This window comes from Gopherus flavomarginatus, chromosome 3 (genome assembly GCF_025201925.1).
Source record: "Gopherus flavomarginatus isolate rGopFla2 chromosome 3, rGopFla2.mat.asm, whole genome shotgun sequence".
NCBI lineage: Eukaryota > Metazoa > Chordata > Testudines > Testudinidae > Gopherus > Gopherus flavomarginatus.
Genome location: NC_066619.1, coordinates 113,315,316 through 113,329,192, shown reverse-complemented (window position 1 = coordinate 113,329,192; position 13,877 = coordinate 113,315,316). Strand labels below are relative to the sequence as shown.

General features: G+C 44.8%; 1 protein-coding gene across 2 annotated transcripts in view; it reads left to right on the top strand.

The window, feature by feature from the left end:
• Nucleotides 1–13,877, top strand: part of UHRF2 (ubiquitin like with PHD and ring finger domains 2) — a 183,135-nt gene that overhangs the window by 152,446 nt on the left and 16,812 nt on the right. The gene's annotated exons all lie outside the window — the stretch shown is intronic.

Below are 13,877 nucleotides of genomic sequence, written 5' to 3'. Positions count from 1 at the left end.
TTGAATTTTCGGCAGTGATGCCAATCATCACAGATCTTAATTTTAGTGAGGGTAGGATAAAAGATACAAGGTCTATTCCTGAGATGTGCAGAAGGTCCTCGTCTCCTGTTGATTTAACTGAGAGCTGAGGGCCCTCAGTACTACACAGGAAAACGTTATCACTTTGGATCATCGTCCTCAAAAAATGATGTTGGGAAATTTCTACATTGGTGACCAGTACATATCAACAGCTAAATAGACTGACCAAGCTGTATGAAGTATTAGTTTTGTTTGTCCTTTCGTTTCATGAGCCTGACCAAGATAAGTGTGTGAATAGATTTTCTGTATTCAAAATAATGTTTACACAGGGTACTCCCCCTCCTGCAGTTCTATGCCATCAGGTGGAATTCTGAATCATACAACAGGTGAACATAAAGCTGTAAGCATCCTGGTTTTTTAAAAAAACATAGGCAGCTGTTAAACATAGGCAGGGGAAAAGGCATTAGACAAGGAAATGAAATGAACATCCTAAATAGCATCAGAATGTTATGTATTCTTTGCCAACAGCGCTTACCCAGCTGCTGCCGCTGCGGGAGTTTGCCTCCGAAGGCATCAATGTGTCTCTGTTGGAGAAGTCACATGAGGAGGTACTTGGTGTTGGAACATTACTACATCCCTGGAGTCAACCCCAACCCAAGCCCCAGGGCACATGGCCATGGCGTCCTATTGAGTCAGCTGCTATATGGTCAAAGCTGGGTAGCTGGGGATGCTATCACTTCTGTTCTTTATTTTTGGCAGTGGTATTGATGTTTTGGAGCCTTGGTATCCCTGGCGCTATCCCCAAACTGATGGTGTGGCCAGGTGCTACTGTAGATACTGATATTCAAGTAAAGTCATACTCTTGTGGGCTTTTTATTTTGGAAGGAGCAGAGAGGGAGAAACAAGGGGAAGAAATATTGCAGCTGCTGTTCTCACATGTTTGTATGACTGCCAGACATGGTGCCTTTAGGCTTAGTTCCTATAGCTCTTTAATTAAGGATATAGAGAAAAAAAAATCTTATTTAGGCGCATGTTTAGTAATAGTGCTAATTTTCTCTTCAGTAACTGCTCACTGGCATCAACCTACACAAACCAACTTCCTATGGATTTCCAGATGACTTCCACTTTCCCATTTTTCTCAGAGAGGGTTAAAGGAGAAAGATCTCTAACACAGAAAGAAAAATTCAAACTGCTTTCTTGTCACTCTTCTACATACACCAATCATTCCCACAGCAAAACATTTCCTTAAAAATGGGTGTAGAGGCTTGGAGTCCTACCCCAGCCAGTTCACTAAACAGGACAAAGGAAAGTGGGATTAAGAGTCCAATAGGACTAATCACTTGAGCATAGTTACTTATGTGTAAGTGTTTGCAGAATTGAGTGATTAATATTAGAGGCTATTTTATGGCATGTGTTTTTATAGTGTTTTTCAAATGGTTTCTACTAACCTTCAAGTTTCTTCTCCACACTCTCCTTGTGAGTATGAGCAACTGCTTATCACATGAATGATATTTGGCTTGAAAAAAACTTGTTGCCAGAAGTGGAAATTTACCCTTTGGCTTTCAGTCTTATCCTTTTATGATGCACAACTGAAAGTGCCCAATTTGCAAACAAACAAACGTGTGTAACTTTGATCTCATAAATCCTGTTGAGTTTAGTGAATAAAGTTACTCAGTTGCATCAATGTGGGATCAAGCTCCAGATTTAGAAAGGAGTTTCATCAGCTTTTGCAAAATGAGCAGTAAAATGAAACTTAAGTCTTGCTGCTTATGCTGAATTTCCATAAAGTTACATGCATCTAAAGTGTTCACATATTAATATTTTTCTTATGATTGTCTGTCCTTGTAATTCAATGGAAAGGAGTTCAGTTGCTTTAGTTATCCGATTTAAGATGCCCTAATTCTAGCTACCTCTGATTCAGATTGCTTTATTTGTTAAAAATAAGAACCTTTTGGTCCTGTTCTTGATATTTTAAGGACTCTAGAACACTAACTTGAAGAAATTATTGCAGAATTTTTTCCATGAATTTGGGCAGTCTAAGGCCTTGTCTACACTAAAAGGAAAAGTTGATCTAAGCTACACAATTTGAGTTACCTGAATAACGTAACTCAGATCAACGTGGCTTAGATCTACTTACCGTGGGGTCCACACTACGCGATGTCAATGGGAGATGCTTTCCCGTTGACTCCCCTTACTCGTTTCGATCTGGTCGAGTACAGGAGTCGACCGGAAAGCAATTGGCGGTCAACTTAATGAGTCTTCACTAGACCTGCTAAATCGACCGTTGTTGCATCGGTGGCCACTCGTTGATTCCCAGTAAGTGTAGAAAAGCCATAAGAACTACATTCATTATGGACCAATGTTTGTCAGGAGCCAGTATGACAGATTTTAGACATTACTAATTACTGTGAGGTTTTGGATCAGAATCTTCATGATTTATTCCTTTGGAAGCATCTGTGTATCCAATTCAAACTATTAAAGAAGATTCAACATCATCTCCTTTGAGATGCCAAATTGTCAATCTGTAGTTTTTGCGGTCAGTTTTTTGGCTTTATTGAAAGTTTAAATACTTTTTGAGTCAGGATTAAAACTGATGTTTGCTTCCTTTCAGTGTATGGACTTCAAGGTGCATTCTTCAGGTTGGTTTGAGGAAGTATTAATCAAGGTGGTTAACTTAAATACTGGTTTCTGTGTCAACAGTTTAATCTGAATGAATTTTATTTTTTTTCCCTCAAATGCCCTCTGCTTATTTCCATTTGTGGGATAGGCAGTTCCCAGTGCTGAGTTACAGAATCTTCTGGAGAGCAGTGTGCATTGAAGTCACTTATTCCTCCCTCTCCCTCCTCTGTGGGCAATTCTCAGGTTATTGGAGGAGTGCTCTCAACTGCTCCTGGATTCCTTCTTAACTTCCAAAGGTTCATTGAGCTAATATCACATACGGTGTCCTCAATTCATTCCTTGTCAGTTTTTCCTTTTCTTCTGCCTTCTCAGGGCTATTTTTAATTTAGGTATTTATATTCTCAGTTAATTAACACAGGTTTCTTAATTTAAGAACAAAAAAGAAATTATAACCATTTGTCACGTGTGTCATCTGGACACACATGGAGCAGGAGGGCTTCCACACCCTGCTGATGAGGAAGCTCGTGAAGTCCCAGAAATGAAGTCTGGCTATATGCAAGTGCATCATTGACTTTAGAGATTCACTAGGCAAGTGATTCTGTTTCCAACTCATGCAGCATTCAGGTCCATGGTCTTAACGTGACTCACAAAGCCCAGTACTGAGATTCCAGCACAGTAGATACAGCAGCGGGGTCCCTGGATCTGTCCAGGTCAACCTAATCCAGCAGTGAAATTCCAGCACTGCTGATATGACACCAAAGCGCCAGGGTATGACTGGGTAGACCTAATCCGGCACAGATGTTATGGCACAATCAGCATATTGCTGAGGTCCCTGAATACCTATAGGTAGACCCAGTTCATTGCTGAGGTCCTGGAACTGTTGACATGCTGCCAGGCTTCTGGCACCAATGAGATGTGATTTGGTGCCCACTGTAAAAAGCACTAAGGTCTCCAGATCCCTCTAGGTCAACCAAGTCAGTTGCCTAGGATCTGGCAGGATAGAATGTGGTGAAGTACTTGATGAAGTCATCAGGTACGCCCTTTGTACATGGCATTAACTTCCCCCCAACAGTCTGAATCATGCAAGTCCAGTTCTAAGGATTTGGCACTATTGGCTGGTGTACCACTTGCTTGAAGTGATCTTGCGTGAATATAAGTGGTGTTTGATCTCTGGATCCATCTGGATTGACAGTCTGGTGCTGAGGATCTGGCACAATTGACTCTGGTGAAACACTTGCATAAAATGATTCGATGCACAGTAGAAGCAGTGTTGGATTAAGGGTCATTTACTCAACAGATGGGTCTAACGTTTTTTAAGACAAAACACTCAGCGAGTAGTTATCAGTTACTCACAAGAGGGAAGTTGATCATGAAGACCTCATCACAGTCACCTCCAGCATTGGACAGCTTCAATGTTCCATTGTTACACAAACTTATTTATAACTTTTTGTTGTCTTTTTTTTATACATATGCATTATTAGTCTCTCATTTTCATATTAACTCCCCTCCCCCAGCAGGCTTATTGTTAGTTCAAATTAGTCTTCTAGCTTTTTAGTATTTTATCTTTTCTTGTTCTCACAGACAGGATTGCTCTGCAGTTTCTTATACATGCATAAAACTAAACGTGATTACTCGGCAAGTTCTTACATGGACACAATTCTATTTATTTTTATGCTGTTAAATGATATCAGAACAGGCTTCTGTCAGGCATAAATATTGCTTCATTCCCAACAAATGGCCCTAAGGTCCCTGGTTCTATTGGTGTCAAAGGTGCAGCAGCATGATTCAGAAAAAAGCTAGCTGAAGTGGCTCTGTGCCTAACTCTAGTGGTAGGATCCTCCAATTCATCTGAGGTAACTTAGATTGATGCCAAAGATACAGCACTATTAACTTAGGTAAACCACTGTTCAAACTGGTTTGCTGTCCCCAATGTGCAGGTCTCCAGGTTTGCTCAGTTAAACCCAGTCCAGTGCTGTCCTGGTGACAGCTCTAAGTATTAGGGGAGTTTAAGGATAAATCTACTTCCACGTTTTTGGTGTGGAAGTTCATGAATATCAAATAGTGGCTGTGTTTTCCCATCAGATAAACAGTGCTTTCATGTTCTAACAATATGATGTATGCAGAGCAGGAGCTCTGTTACTATCAGTGAATGGAGATGCCAACAGGCTCCAGCAAATATTGTAAATTAACAGGGTCATCCAAACTTGCTGGTCTGAAAGCTTTGCAATGTAGTATTGTCAGTTATCTTTTTAGTAAAGCACTCCAGTTATGAAAAGGATATTTGAACTGAAAAAGAGATGTTGAAGGGGGTAGTTATAGTGTCTTTCTGACAATGGCATGCCTATATTTTTATTACATGGTTTATTTGTTAAAGGGGCTCAAACCAGCACCCCTGAACTTTAAAGAAGTTGCATCCACATTCTGTTCTTGAACTTTTGGGGATGGATAGGACACAAAGAATCTAAATTGTTGAATTGCTTGGATTCATGTGCAAACTGATTCCAGTTTTAGTAATGTGATGACTCCTCTTTTAAACAACTTCCATTCAGAAAAATAAGAAAAATCTCAAGGATAGCGCAATCTACAGTTGTCTGCTGCTTTTACTTAAGCTGTATCTACACTGTGCACCTTACAACAGCATGGCTGTGCCGCTGCAGCCGCACTGTTGTAAGGTGCACTGTGTAGCCATTCTTTATCACCCGGTGAGAGCTCTCCCGGCAACAAAATAAAACCACCTCCAATGAAGGACGATCACTTCGTCACCTGGTGTGTGGCTCCCACTGACGAATTGCTGTCCCCACTAGCGCTGTTCATCTTTACAACATTTGTCCTTCAGGGTTTTTTTTTTTCACGCCCCTGAGCAACAGAAGTTTTAATGACAAAAATGACAGTGTAGGCAAAGCGTTGGTCAACATTTTCAGAGTTTAGAGCCACCTCCTTACCAGCCAATAGTCATTTTTCTGTTCTGAAGCCTTCTTTTTAGCTGAATGTGTCCAATCTTTTGCGTGCAGTGTTGTAACCGTGTCAGTCTCAGGCTATTAGAGGGACAAGGTGGATGAGGCGTAGTATCTTCTATTGGACCAATTTCTGTGGAGTGAGACATAATCTTTTGAGTTTACACAGAGCTCTTCTTCAGGTTCCCCTTCCTTATGCTAGGTGGAAATCTTGGGCTTGATTCACCACTTTCTTGCTAGTGTAAAACTAGTGAATCTGGTTCTTGTATTGCATCTAAGAAGGCTGGTAGAACCAGGTTTTTGTTCTGGATTAGGTCTGAATTTTTGTTAGGAAATCTGTTACTGAGCTTTGGTAATCAAGAAGAATATTTTAAAATTCTTCTTTGAGTGATTGCTCATATCCATTCCAGTTAGGTATGCGCGCGCCGCATGCACGTTCATCGGAAGATTTTTACCCTAGCAACACTCGATGGGTTGGCGTGGCGCCTCTGTGGCGCCGGATATATACCCCTGCCGACCCAACCGCCCCTCAGTTTCTTCTTACCGCCCGTGTCGGTCGTTGGAACAGTGGAGCGTGGCTTAGCTGATCTCCACCTCCCTAGCTACTCGTAGTTTTCTCGTTGTGTATATAGTTCAAATTTTTATACTTAGCTTATTATTTTCTTTAACATAGTTAGTATATATAGTTAAGAGGGGTTCAAGGATTAGCCCCTTCCCCTCATCTGGTGCTGGGGCCCATGCCTGGTTCACCGGGTTTCAAACCGTGTTCAGTCTGTCACATGCCGATGCCTGCAGGAGATCCTCATGACTCCTGCCTTGAGTGCCTCAGGGAATCCCACCTCGCAGATAAGTGCCACATTTGCAAGGCATTGAAGCCGCAGACAAAAAGGAGAGGGACTTTCATCTTAGACAGCTCCTGATGGAGGCAGCTCTTACTCCTCCACCATCGGCACCGAGCACCGGACAGTCCGCACCGGGAAGAAGTGCATGTTCGGCACCGGAGCGCACCAGTACTGCTAAGGCCCCTCGTCACCAACCGTCGCCGGCCCGGATGTGTGCTCGGCACCACTCCCTCTCCCCGCGGGTAAAAAAACATAAGACTCCTGCGGCTTCTGTGTCCACGCCGCAGTCGGAGCACCCGCCTAAGTCGGACCACCTGGCACCAACAACTGCCATGGCACCGACAACTTCAGCACCGTCGATTCCAGTCCCGCAAGAGCCGTCGAATCCGGTGCCTGTCAGCTCCCCGGCACGCGCCATGGTTGAGCTTACTATTCCCTCCATGCCAGAGACTTTCTCTACGGCACAGGAATTGATTGCACTGACGGAGTCTGCGCTGCCTCAACCCCCGGCACCGCCAATGCAGGTTATACAGTCCATAGGCAAGCCTGCCCTACTGAGACCATCCTCCGTCGGCACCGCTGAGAGGCACCGATCACAATCGCGGTTCCGCCGGCGTTCTCGGTCCCATCACCAATCCCGGTCCCGACGCCACTCGCAGTCCCGGTACCGTTCTCCATCTCGGTACCAGTCGCACTCGTGGCACCATTCAAGACCCAGTTCACTGGCCCGGTACTCTCGGTACCGATCAAGCTCACGGCACCGCACCTCTCGCAGCCTCTCCCGGCATCGAGCTTCGAGGTCCTGGTCGACCTCCCGGCACCATTCCGGTCGCAGGTCCTGATCTCATTCCCGGTACCGGTATAGCGCCTGGTACCGCTCTCCGCTGCAGCGTACAGACAGACTACCCAGGGATGGAGACCATTCTCAGGGATTTTCATCTCCTCCTTGGCTGTCTCGCCATGCATCTATGTCATCCCATGCGGACAGTGCTTCCTATGCACAGGACCGTGACTTAGATGTTCCCAGCTGTGTCTTTCAAGAGACCCAGGCTCAAGACCAAGGACCTCATCAGTGGTCCTTCTGGACGCCTTCGGCATATCACCAAGCCCAAGATGGACCTCCAGTGCCATCACGCTCCGTACCATTGGAGCACCAAGTGCCGGAGGCTACTGTTAGCTGCCCCCCTCCTGCAGCTACGGAGGACGCTCCCATTCGGGCACCAGACCCTCAGGTCCCACTGGAGCCGGACGTCGCCCAAGCCCACGAGACAACAGAGGACCCAATTGTCCCTGGCCTTTCCTCTTCCTCTTCTCCAGATGAAGCGCTGGCGGGGACATCCTCTTCAGGCCCTCCTCCAATTGACCTAAGGTCACATCAAGACCTCCTGAGATGGGTGGCTCTGAATATGAACCTCCAGCTAGAGGAGGTTCCGGAGATAGAGGACCCGGTGGTAGATATTTTGTTGGCTGACACTCCAACAAGGGTGGCCTTACCATTTATTCGGACGATCCAAGTGAAGGCTGATACCATCTGGCAGTCTCCAGCATCTATTCCGCCCACGGCTCGGGGAGTTGAGAGGAAGTACATGGTGCCCTCTAAGGGGTACGAGTACCTGTACGTACACCCTGCTCCCTCGTCGTCCAATTGGTTAACGAAAGGGAGCGCCATGGCCAGCAAGCCCCTGCCCCAAAAGCAAAGGAGACTAGGCACATGGATTTATTGGGCCGTAAAATCTACTCTGCCGGGGGCCTCCAACTCAGGGTGGCAAACCAACAAGCCCTGCTTAGCCGCTATAACTATAACACCTGGGCGGCAGCTGAGAACAGGAGATGCCAAGTGTTCTGCTCCTTTCACGGTCTCTCCCCGGGCTCGATCTCGGACGCTTTCCTGATACTGTGGACGAGCCAACTGCTTTACGCCTTTCCACTGTTCCCGCTGGTTCACAGGGTCCTGCTAAAGCTCCACAGGGACGGAGCTCACTTGATCATGATCGCGCCAGCGTAGCCCAGGCAGCACTGGTACACCATGTTGCTCGACCTGTCAATAGCCAGCCCAATTACCCTGCCTCTTCTCTCAGAACTCATAACTCAGGACCACAGCAGACTTCACCACCCAGACCTGCAGTCCCTTCACCTCATGGCATGGTTCCTGCGTGGTTGAGCCAGTCAGAGTTACACTGCTCTGCCTCAGTACAACAAATACTCCTGGATAGCAGGAAACCTTCCACTCGGTCTACATATCTGGCCGAGTGGAAGCGTTTCTCCTGCTGGTGCAAAACGCAAAATGTTACTCCCAATGAGGTCTTGATCTCCACCATCCTGTACTACCTCTGGTCCCTCAAACAGCCAGGCCTAGCGGTGTCATCATTGAGGGTGCACTTGGTGGCCATTTCTACCTTCCACCCAGGGGAGAGTGGCCACTCCGTGTTTTCACACCCTATGGTTTCCAGGTTCCTCAAGGGCTTGGACCGCCTATACCCCCAAGTACGCTGTCCTGCCCCTACCTGGGACCTCAACCTGGTCTTAACCAGACTTATGTCTCCACCATTTGAGCCGTTAGCAACTTGCTCGCTGCTATACCTGTCCTGGAAGACAGTTTTCCTCATAGCCATTAGATCGGCCAGACGAGTCTCCGAGCTGCGGGCGCTCACGGTGGACCCACCGTATACTGTGTTTCACAAGGACAAGGTGCAGTTGCGACCACACCCAGCGTTCCTCCCTAAAGTAGTATCGGCCTTCCATGTCAATCAAGACATCAACCAGCCCCAGAGCCCGGGACCTCTCCTGGACAGTGGTCCCTGTTGAGGCCGATCCCATCATCGTCAGATCAACACTCTTCAGTGACTTCAAAGAGGAAATCTTTAGATTCCGCTCAGAAAGTCTCGAAAAAGCAAGCCACAAGTTCCCCAAGCAGGGAATCGGCCAAGAGAAAGAGGACCCCAGGATGGTCAATAACTTCACTCCTGACTGACACGTGACTAGGTATCTATGAAGTTACAGGATCCTCTCAATATCACCAGTAAGCCTAAAGACTCTAAGAGGGCAGGCTTGGGCAGAATAGTACCTTCAGGGGAAAGGAGCGGGAAAGAAAGACTCAGTTCCTCTAAAACGGCACCAATGGAGTCTTGTAAACAATTGGTACCTACTACACTGGCACCACAAAAGGCTACAGCAACACCTGTTGGCCATTCCTCAGAATGCAGAGGGCATGTAGTACTGACCGCTGTGTCCACTTCAATGGTGCCCACTCGGCTGGCCTCAGTGGCTGTTCTGATACCACAGGAATTTCAAAGATTTAATGGTATTGGAGACAGGCTCCTGAATCACCCTTAGTAGGCACTGGCATAACCACAGTATGGGTTATGCCCAGGTCCCTGGACGTCCATGACTGCTCCACCCTGTTAAGTGACAAGGAAGATAATGGGGCTCTCCTGTACTCAGTGTCTGTACCGGGGTCTCCATTACAACACCAGGGAGCTAACCAGGTGGAAACTCATGTGCCTTCAGTCTACCACCAGAGTAGAAGAGACCCACCTAGTTGGTATGGACACTGTTGGATGCTCCCACCCCTGCCTTTTCCACCACCTCAGTGGCCAAATTGGGACCCAATGGTGACATATGGACAACAATTTTTGAGGGCCTCTAGCTTACCCAAAGAGTTAAAGGAAGGCAATCTCCTGCAGCTTCAATAGTCAGACCTCCTAATCCTCAAGAGGAGACTTTGGGGAACAGAAGGAGAGACTAGACAAGGAAGTCACTCCTGTGACCAACATTTATTATCATCTCCTGATAAGTCAGTCATGCTTCCGCCACCAACTGTGGCAGATGACTTCAAACAATTTCAGGACCTCTTTTAAGAGGGTAGCAGATTCTCAGCAAAACCCGCTTGAAGAAGTCAGTGTCACAGCACAAACTGCTTGACATCCTACAGACGTCATCAGCAAAGATTTCACTCCTCAGCAATGGGCGCTGCTTGATTTGGTAAAAACTGTATGGAAGATACCAGACATGGTACCCCCAACATGTAAAAAGGCAGACAAAAATTATTATGTGCCCTCTAAAGTGGGGGGCTTTTTATTTCTCATCCTCTAATTCACTGGTCGTTGACTCTGTTAATGAACATGGCAGACAGCTCTAGGCTAAAATGACAACGTACAATAAGGACTGAAAATGACTGGATTTATTTGGACGTAAATAATATTCTTCAGTAAATATTCTACAATTTAGGATCACTAACTATCAAGCCCTCATGGTAAAATAAAACCATACCAATTAATTGAAATTTAAATACCTTTATTGAACACATCCGATTGGATCAATAAGAGCAATTTCAGGCGATCGTTGCTGAAGATGAGCTCCTTGCGAGGACAGCAATGCAGGCTTCTCTGGATGCTGTTGATAGAGTTGCACTTTCCATCTTCATGGCAGTTGTTATGAGGAGAGCATCTTGGCTTCATCTCTCTGGCTTTCTAAAGAAGGTACATGCCATGGTGGAAGACCTCCCTTGTGAGGGATCTAAATTGTTCGCAGAAAGAATGGAGGAATCACCTCCACGTGTTGAAAGATTCTAGGGCTATGTTACATTCTCTGGGTGTTTTATACTCCAGCCTCAAAAAAGAAGACTCAGTAAGTACCAGACGGCACAGAGATCCTGGCCTACTCACTTTCCTTCTCCTCAGAGACATAGGATCCTCAAAGGAAGAGGCATAGATTACAAAAACAGAGATCAGCTGCCCCACAGTCATTGATATTTGCAATCTTATACATCCAGTTTTGATGTGTGGATCAAGGCCTGGTCTCATTTGCTCCAACAGTCCAAACATCTCCACCAATCTTACTACTTTTTATCAAAACTAGAAGCATATAACCTCAGACAAGTGGGTACTAGAGATTATCTCCAAGGGATATTCAATCCACTTCATATCCCTTCCTGCCTCTCTTCAGAGACCTTTCTCACAAGCACCCTTAACGCAAAGAAATGTACCACTTCCTAAAACTAGGTGCCAGAGAACCTGTTCCCCTACAACACAGAGGGAAGGGTTTTTATTCCAAATACTTTCTGATACAGAAAAAGAACGGTAGTTAGAGTCCCGTTCTGGATTTAAGGGCACTCAACCGTTTCAATACAAGACAGTGTTTCAAGACTGTTACTTGGGCAGCAATAAACCCATTTCTGGGCCAAGGGGACTGGTTCTCAGCCCTCAACCTACAAGATGCTTACTTTCATAACACAAACCACCCATCGCACAGGAGGTTCCTAAGATTTACTCTGGGTCAAGATCATTTCCAATACAAAGTGCTCCCATTCGGTCTACCATCAACACCCAGGGTATTCTTGAAAGTCCTTTCTGTGGTAGCAGCACACCCTCACAAACAAGGCATCGTGATATTTCCATATCTAGATGATTGCTAGCTCAAAGTACGTACATTCACCTACACCTTGAGAGACATGAAAAACTATAGCTCTATTCCTACAACTAGGTCTATAACTAAATACCCAAAAGTCCACTTTGACCCCACTGCAACAGCTGAAATTCATAGGAACCTGCTTAGATGCAATAGAGCTCAAAGCTTTCATCCCATCACATGGTTCAACATCTTAGCCAGCTTAATCTCGACAGTTCAGGCCAGTATGCGGATTTCAGCCAGAACCTGTCTGCAACTACTGGGGCATGGAGCAGGTGGGCACCTTAGTCATAGAGCATACAGGACTCCACATGCGTTGTCTTCAAGGGTGGCTTAGAAGGTGTATATTCCAAGAAGACACAATTTAAACAAACTTCTGTCAATCTCCTCAAGAATCAAAAACTAACTCAACTGGTGGGCAGATCCTCACAAAGTATGTGCGGGAGTCCCCTTCACTCAACCACCCCGTCATTGACGATGGATGGCATCCCTAATGGGATGGGGGGCCCACTTGGACACTGACACCTACACTGTTCAGGGCAAATGGTCCCCTCTCCCCTCTCGAATCCACACTACATATCAACTTACTAGAGCTCAGAGCAGTCAAGAATGCCTGCTCACACTTCTTACCAATGATCAAAGACAAACATGTAAAGATTATGACAGACAACATTGCATGCATGTTCTACGTAAACCGCCAGGGAGGAGCAAGATCATATTCTCTATGTGCCAAGACAGTGAAAATATGGAACTGGTGCATTTGTTACCAGATCAGCATCTCAGCAACTTTCTCTCCTGGGCATACAGAACACTACAGCAGATATTCTCAGCAGAAAATTTTCCAAAGATCACAAATGGGAAGTAGACACTACCATCCTTCACAACATATTCATACATTGGGGAACTCCAAAGATAGACCTGTTTGCCACAGCCAAGAACAAGAAATGCTCTCAATTCTGCTTCAGGGAATGCCTGGGTCACCTTTCTCAGAGATGCTTTTCTCTCCAGATGGAACAGGCATGTGTTATATGCATTTCCACCAATTCCACTAATATCCAAAGTGGTATTCAAGATAAAGAAAGAAAATGCTAGAGGAGTTGTTATAGTTCCAGTGTGGCCAAGAGAGACATGGTTTCCTTATGTTTTTCAGCTGGTGGTCTGTCTACCATTTACTCTTCACCCTGTTCCTCATCTTCTTTCTCAAGAAGTGGGCCAGATCCATCACCCAAATCTGCACGTTCTCCTGCTCAAAGCATGGCTCCTCGATAATTCCAAAACTTAGAAATGAATTGTTCTGAGGATGTGAAGGAAGTACTGTTACATAGCAGAAAAATAACTACTTGTCACACATACAAGAAATAGAAGATTTTTAAAAAAATCAGCTTATTGTTACATTTCATATTCTTACAGAAATGTCATTCAACTTGCTCACAAAAATCCATTGTTTTTAAAAATGTGATCAATAGCACCAAATCATTCTTCATGCTTAAACTATAGAGCTCTTAAATTATATTTACCAGTTTTTTATCAGCTTGTCACATAATTCATTCAGATTTCACAGAATGGTAGGTTTAAATTCACTGAAGTTTGGAAACTGCTTTGAAATCCTTGGATAGAAGGTGATATATCAGTGTAAAATATTAATATAAAAAAAAAAGAGAATATGATTCCTCTCCAAATGTATTTTTAATTGAGAATACATTATTACATTTAAATTTAGTTGATATTCTCCTGTTTAAAAGTTCAAGTATATCAGAAGCATTCTGAGACTGCTCGATCAGAGAGCAGATACAGTCTAGACTCTAGGACAAGATTTTCCATCAGCCAAACAAAAGACTAAGTTAGAATACTAAAATAACCTATGCAACAAAATGCTCTTATCTGTAGTTGAAAATATATTTTGCTTTGTTGTCAAACAAGACATGCTTTTTATATCTTTAAATAGTTTTTGTGCATCTACTGGATATTAAATACAAGAAGTTACAATTATTATTGTGTAATATTTTGAGCATCCCAAAGTGTGTTAAGGATAGTATCG